This window comes from Natator depressus, chromosome 28 (genome assembly GCF_965152275.1).
Source record: "Natator depressus isolate rNatDep1 chromosome 28, rNatDep2.hap1, whole genome shotgun sequence".
Classification (NCBI taxonomy): domain Eukaryota; kingdom Metazoa; phylum Chordata; order Testudines; family Cheloniidae; genus Natator; species Natator depressus.
Window position 1 is genome coordinate 11062279 of NC_134261.1, and position 7500 is coordinate 11069778.

At 69.2% G+C, this 7500-nt stretch overlaps 1 non-coding gene across 1 annotated transcript; it reads left to right on the forward strand.

Moving 5' to 3' along the window:
* Positions 1-2197: 2197 nt before the first annotated feature.
* Positions 2198-2316, forward strand: LOC141979802 (5S ribosomal RNA). Its single transcript, XR_012637193.1, has one exon. It is a non-coding gene; the product is annotated as a 5S ribosomal RNA (ribosomal RNA).
* The last annotated feature ends 5184 nt before the right edge of the window (positions 2317-7500 follow it).

Sequence of the window (7500 nt, forward strand, 5' to 3'; positions counted from 1 at the left end):
GCGCCCGGGCCCCCCCCCAAAGGAGGAAAGTCCCAATCGGCCCCAGGATCCGGGGACGCGAAGAGGAAGAGGGACCCGATCCGCCTGAACGCCAGACGCCCCCTGCGGTCGGGGGCGCCGGCCCGCGAAGGACCCTTCCCGTCGCGAACGTGAGCGCCACATCGATCGGAAGGCGAGAGAGGAGCGGGCCCCCCCTCCCTCCGGGGGGCGCCGACAGTCGGAGTTCGCATCCCGGCCACCGGGCCTGCACCGGGGGTGCGAGGGGACGACGGGGTCCCCGGAGGAAAAGAGCCGGAAAAGGGGGGGCTCGGGGGGGCCGGGGGCCGCCCCACCTGCCAACGTGCCCCTGTCCCCCCTCACAAGATCGGGTACAACGCGCAGATTGGTCCCCGAGGCTCATCTCTGGTTCTCACAGGTTCCGAAAAACCTGTTCTCAGAAATCTCCTCGCACCCGTCAAAATGAACTAGTCGAAAAATCCAACCGCCAATTTAGGGGGACCAATCTGAAATCCTATCCGACCTCCTGGTTCTCTCGGTCGGCCGAGGGCACTTTTGGCGACCCCATCCGGACTTCCGTGAGACTGCCGGCCATCAGGTCAACCCGTCACTTTGAATGGGGTTGACCTGATGGCCGAGCAGGGACTTAGACATTTTTTCAGCCTTTTCCTCGGGGTTGACCTGGTGTCCCGGGGGGACTTAGACATTTTTTTCAGCCTTTTCCTCCGGGTTGACCTGGTGTCCCGGGGGGACTTAGACATTTTTTCAGCCTTTTCCTCCGGGTTGACCTGGTGTCCCGGGGGGACTTAGACTTTTTTTCAGCCTTTTCCTCCGGGTTGACCTGGTGTCCCGGGGGGACTTAGACTTTTTTTCAGCCTTTTCCTCCGGGTTGACCTGGTGTCCCGGGGGGACTTAGACATTTTTTTCAGCCTTTTCCTCCGGGTTGACCTGGTGTCCCGGGGGGACTTAGACTTTTTTTCAGCCTTTTCCTCCGGGTTGACCTGGTGTCCCGGGGGGACTTAGACTTTTTTTCAGCCTTTTCCTCCGGGTTGACCTGGTGTCCCGGGGGGACTTAGACTTTTTTTCAGCCTTTTCCTCCGGGTTGACCTGGTGTCCCGGGGGGACTTAGACTTTTTTTCAGCCTTTTCCTCCGGGTTGACCTGGTGTCCCGTCCGGGGGGACTTAGACATTTTTTTCAGCCTTTTCCTCCGGGTTGACCTGGTGTCCGGGGGGACTTAGACTTTTTTTCAGCCTTTTCCTCCGGGTTGACCTGGTGTCCCGGGGGGACTTAGACATTTTTTTCAGCCTTTTCCTCCGGGTTGACCTGGTGTCCCGGGGGGACTTAGACATTTTTTTCAGCCTTTTCCTCCGGGCTGACCTGGTGGCCGAGCGTCTCGCCGTCCGCGGCCGGAGCTAGAGATGCCCCCCCCCCCAGGCCAGCCTGCGAAGCCGCGGCCAGGATCGGGCCCCTGGAAGTCTGACTAAAAATTTTCACCGACCCCAAAAACGGTTAGGGGGGGCCTCATAAAGCCTCCGGAGCGAAAAAAAAAAAACGGAAAAAGGATCGGGCCCACCCGAGGCAGGGGAGTCAGTAAGGGAAAGGGGACGAGGCGGCCCGGAGCCGGGTGCCCGGAGCCGGGTGCCGGCGGCCAGGATCGGGCCCTGGAAGTCTGAAAAATTTTTTTCACCGACCCCCAAAGTGGTATTGGGGGGGGCTCATAAAGCCTCCGGAGCGAAAAAAAAAAAAAACGGAAAAAAGGATCGGGCCCACCCGAGGCAGGGGAGTCAGTAAGGGAAAGGGGACGAGGCGGCCCGGAGCCGGGTGCCCGGAGCCGGGTGCCCGCGGCCAGGATCGGGCCCCTGGAAGTCTGAAAAAAATTTTTTCACCGACCCCCAAAGTGGTGTTGGGGGGGGCTCACGAAGCCTCCGGAGCGGAAAAAAAAAACCGGAAAAAAGGATCGGGCCCACCCGAGGCAGCGGAGTCAGTAAGGGAAAGGGGACGAGGCGGCCCGGAGCCGGGTGCCCGCGGCCAGGATCGGGCCCCTGGAAGTCTGAAAAAAATTTTCACCGACCCCCAAAGGGGTGTTGGGGGGGGGCTCATGAAGCCTCCGGAGCAAAAAAAAAACGGAAAAAAGGATCGGGCCCACCCGAGGCAGGGGAGTCAGTAAGGGAAAGGGGACGAGGCGGACCGGAGCCGAGTGCCTACGGCCATACCGGACGGAAGGCCCCCGATCCCGTCCGATCTCGGAAGGTAAACCGTCCCGGGCCTGGCTAGTACTTGGATGGGTGACCGCCTGGGAATCCCAGGTGCCGTAGGCAGCTTTTCCCGCTGCGAGCCAGCTCTCTCCTTTTCTGGGGAACAAGGGCAGGGTCGCCCTGCCAGGGGCCCTGGGGCTGAAGTCCCTGCCGGCCACCAGGTCAACCCGGAGCCTGCCCCTCTGCGGCCAGCAGGTCAACCCCATACCGGCAGGGGGTTGACCTGGTGGCCGGGAAGCAGAGCGGCCAGCAGGTCAACCCCATACATTCAGCGGGTTGACCTGGTGGACGGGAAGGAAAGCGGCCAGCAGGTCAACCCCATACTTTCAGCGGGTTGACCTGGTGGCCGGGAAGGAAAGCGGCCAGCAGGTCAACCCCATACATTCAGCGGGTTGACCTGGTGGCCGGGAAGGAAAGCGGCCAGCAGGTCAACCCCATACATTCAGCGGGTTGACCTGGTGGCCGGGAAGGAAAGCGGCCAGCAGGTCAACCCCATACATTCAGCGGGTTGACCTGGTGGCCGGGAAGGAAAGCGGCCAGCAGGTCAACCCCATACATTCAGCGGGTTGACCTGGTGGCCGGGAAGGAAAGCGGCCACCAGGTCAACCCCATACAGGCAGCGGGTTGACCTGGTGGCCCGAAAGCAAACCGGCCACCAGGTCAACCCGGAGCCTGCCCCCGCGGGCAGGGGCCAAGCGGACCCCCCTCCGCCCGGGCTTGCCCTGCTCCGAGCCGGGGCTTAATCCCCGTCCGGCCACCAGGTCAACCCGGAGCCTGCCCCTCTGCGGCCAGCAGGTCAACCCCATGCCGGCAGCGGGTTGACCTGGTGGCCGGGAAGGAAAGCGGCCACCAGGTCAACCCCATACTTTCAGCGGGTTGACCTGGTGGCCGGGAAGGAAAGCGGCCACCAGGTCAACCCCATACTTTCAGCGGGTTGACCTGGTGGCCGGGAAGGAAAGCGGCCAGCAGGTCAACCCCATACATTCAGCGGGTTGACCTGGTGGCCGGGAAGGAAAGCGGCCAGCAGGTCAACCCCATACATTCAGCGGGTTGACCTGGTGGCCGGGAAGGAAAGCGGCCAGCAGGTCAACCCCATACATTCAGCGGGTTGACCTGGTGGCCGGGAAGGAAAGCGGCCAGCAGGTCAACCCCATACATTCAGCGGGTTGACCTGGTGGCCGGGAAGGAAAGCGGCCAGCAGGTCAACCCCATACATTCAGCGGGTTGACCTGGTGGCCGGGAAGAAAAGCGGCCAGCAGGTCAACCCCATACATTCAGCGGGTTGACCTGGTGGCCGGGAAGGAAAGCGGCCAGCAGGTCAACCCCATACATTCAGCGGGTTGACCTGGTGGCCGGGAAGGAAAGCGGCCAGCAGGTCAACCCCATACATTCAGCGGGTTGACCTGGTGGCCGGGAAGAAAAGCGGCCAGCAGGTCAACCCCATACATTCAGCGGGTTGACCTGGTGGCCGGGAAGGAAAGCGGCCAGCAGGTCAACCCCATACATTCAGCGGGTTGACCTGGTGGCCGGGAAGGAAAGCGGCCACCAGGTCAACCCCATACAGGCAGCGGGTTGACCTGGTGGCCCGAAAGCAAACCGGCCACCAGGTCAACCCGGAGCCTGCCCCCGCGGGCAGGGGCCGGCATACCCCCGTCCGTCCGGGGTCGCCCTGCCCCGGGCTCCGGGCTTAAGTCCCGAGCGGCCACCAGGTCAACCCGGAGCCTGCCCCCGCGGGCAGGGGCCGGCGGAGCCCCGTCCGTCCGGGGTCGCCCTGCCCCGGGCTCCGGGCTTAATTCCCGTCCGGCCACCAGGTCAACCCGGAGCCTGCCCCCGCGGGCAGGGGCCAGGCGGACCCCCGTCTGTCCGGGGTCGCCCTGCCCCGGGCTCCGGGCTTAATTCTCCTCCGGCCACCAGGTCAACCCGGAGCCTGCCCCCGCGGGCAGGGGCCAGGCGGACCCCCGTCCGTCCGGGGTCGCCCTGCCCCGGGCTCCGGGCTTAATTCTCCTCCGGCCACCAGGTCAACCCGGAGCCTGCCCCCGCGGGCAGGGGCCGGCATACCCCCGTCCGTCCGGGGTCGCCCTGCCCCGGGCTCCGGGCTTAATTCCCGTCCGGCCACCAGGTCAACCCGGAGCCTGCCCCCGCGGGCAGGGGCCAGGCGGACCCCCGTCCGTCCGGGGTCGCCCTGCCCCGGGCTCCGGGCTTAATTCTCCTCCGGCCACCAGGTCAACCCGGAGCCTGCCCCCGCGGGCAGGGGCCGGCATACCCCCGTCCGTCCGGGGTCGCCCTGCCCCGGGCTCCGGGCTTAATTCCCGTCCGGCCACCAGGTCAACCCGGAGCCTGCCCCCGCGGGCAGGGGCCAGGCGGACCCCCGTCCGTCCGGGGTCGCCCTGCCCCGGGCTCCGGGCTTAATTCTCCTCCGGCCACCAGGTCAACCCGGAGCCTGCCCCCGCGGGCAGGGGCCGGCGGAGCCCCGTCCGTCCGGGGTCGCCCTGCCCCGGGCTCCGGGCTTAATTCCCGTCCGGCCACCAGGTCAACCCGGAGCCTGCCCCCGCGGGCAGGGGCCGGCGGAGCCCCGTCCGTCCGGGGTCGCCCTGCCCCGGGCTCCGGGCTTAATTCTCCTCCGGCCACCAGGTCAACCCGGAGCCTGCCCCCGCGGGCAGGGGCCAGGCGGAGCCCCGTCCGTCCGGGGCCGCCCTGCCCCGGGCTCCGGGCTTAAGTCCCGAGCGGCCACCAGGTCAACCCGGAGCCTGCCCCCGCGGGCAGGGGCCAGGCGGATCCCCGTCCGTCCGGGGTCGCCCTGCCCCGGGCTCCGGGCTTAATTCTCCTCCGGCCACCAGGTCAACCCGGAGCCTGCCCCCGCGGGCAGGGGCCGGCATACCCCCGTCCGTCCGGGGTCGCCCTGCCCCGGGCTCCGGGCTTAATTCCCGTCCGGCCACCAGGTCAACCCGGAGCCTGCCCCCGCGGGCAGGGGCCAGGCGGACCCCCGTCCGTCCGGGGTCGCCCTGCCCCGGGCTCCGGGCTTAATTCCCGTCCGGCCACCAGGTCAACCCGGAGCCTGCCCCCGCGGGCAGGGGCCAGGCGGACCCCCGTCCGTCCGGGGTCGCCCTGCCCCGGGCTCCGGGCTTAATTCTCCTCCGGCCACCAGGTCAACCCGGAGCCTGCCCCCGCGGGCAGGGGCCGGCGGAGCCCCGTCCGTCCGGGGTCGCCCTGCCCCGGGCTCCGGGCTTAATTCCCGTCCGGCCACCAGGTCAACCCGGAGCCTGCCCCCGCGGGCAGGGGCCGGCGGAGCCCCGTCCGTCCGGGGTCGCCCTGCCCCGGGCTCCGGGCTTAATTCTCCTCCGGCCACCAGGTCAACCCGGAGCCTGCCCCCGCGGGCAGGGGCCAGGCGGAGCCCCGTCCGTCCGGGGCCGCCCTGCCCCGGGCTCCGGGCTTAAGTCCCGAGCGGCCACCAGGTCAACCCGGAGCCTGCCCCCGCGGGCAGGGGCCAGGCGGATCCCCGTCCGTCCGGGGTCGCCCTGCCCCGGGCTCCGGGCTTAATTCTCCTCCGGCCACCAGGTCAACCCGGAGCCTGCCCCCGCGGGCAGGGGCCGGCATACCCCCGTCCGTCCGGGGTCGCCCTGCCCCGGGCTCCGGGCTTAATTCCCGTCCGGCCACCAGGTCAACCCGGAGCCTGCCCCCGCGGGCAGGGGCCAGGCGGACCCCCGTCCGTCCGGGGTCGCCCTGCCCCGGGCTCCGGGCTTAATTCTCCTCCGGCCACCAGGTCAACCCGGAGCCTGCCCCTCTGCGGCCAGCAGGTCAACCCCATGCCGGCAGCGGGTTGACCTGGTGGCCGGGAAGGAAAGCGGCCACCAGGTCAACCCCATACTTTCAGCGGGTTGACCTGGTGGCCGGGAAGGAAAGCGGCCAGCAGGTCAACCCCATACATTCAGCGGGTTGACCTGGTGGCCGGGAAGGAAAGCGGCCAGCAGGTCAACCCCATACATTCAGCGGGTTGACCTGGTGGCCGGGAAGGAAAGCGGCCAGCAGGTCAACCCCATACATTCAGCGGGTTGACCTGGTGGCCGGGAAGAAAAGCGGCCAGCAGGTCAACCCCATACATTCAGCGGGTTGACCTGGTGGCCGGGAAGGAAAGCGGCCACCAGGTCAAGCCCATACATTCAGCGGGTTGACCTGGTGGCCGGGAAGGAAAGCGGCCACCAGGTCAACCCCATACAGGCAGCGGGTTGACCTGGTGGCCCGAAAGCAAACCGGCCACCAGGTCAACCCGGAGCCTGCCCCCGCGGGCAGGGGCCGGCATACCCCCGTCCGTCCGGGGTCGCCCTGCCCCGGGCTCCGGGCTTAAGTCCCGAGCGGCCACCAGGTCAACCCGGAGCCTGCCCCCGCGGGCAGGGGCCGGCGGACCCCCGTCCGTCCGGGGTCGCCCTGCCCCGGGCTCCGGGCTTATTCCCCGTCCGGCCACCAGGTCAACCCGGAGCCTGCCCCCGCGGGCAGGGGCCAGGCGGAGCCCCGTCCGTCCGGGGCCGCCCTGCCCCGGGCTCCGGGCTTAAGTCCCGAGCGGCCACCAGGTCAACCCGGAGCCAGCCCCCGCGGGCAGGGGCCGGCGGAGCCCCGTCCGTCCGGGGTCGCCCTGCCCCGGGCTCCGGGCTTAATTCCCGTCCGGCCACCTGGTCAACCCGGAGCCTGCCCCCGCGGGCAGGGGCCAGGCGGACCCCCGTCCGTCCGGGGTCGCCCTGCCCCGGGCTCCGGGCTTAATTCTCCTCCGGCCACCAGGTCAACCCGGAGCCTGCCCCCGCGGGCAGGGGCCAGGCGGACCCCCGTCCGTCCGGGGTCGCCCTGCCCCGGGCTCCGGGCTTAATTCTCCTCCGGCCACCAGGTCAACCCGGAGCCTGCCCCCGCGGGCAGGGGCCGGCGGACCCCCGTCCGTCCGGGGTCGCCCTGCCCCGGGCTCCGGGCTTAATTCCCGTCCGGCCACCAGGTCAACCCGGAGCCTGCCCCCGCGGGCAGGGGCCAGGCGGACCCCCGTCCGTCCGGGGTCGCCCTGCCCCGGGCTCCGGGCTTAATTCCCGTCCGGCCACCAGGTCAACCCGGAGCCTACCCCCGCGGGCAGGGGCCAGGCGGACCCCCGTCCGTCCGGGGTCGCCCTGCCCCGGGCTCCGGGCTTAATTCTCCTCCGGCCACCAGGTCAACCCGGAGCCTGCCCCCGCGGGCAGGGGCCGGCGGAGCCCCGTCCGTCCGGGGTCGCCCTGC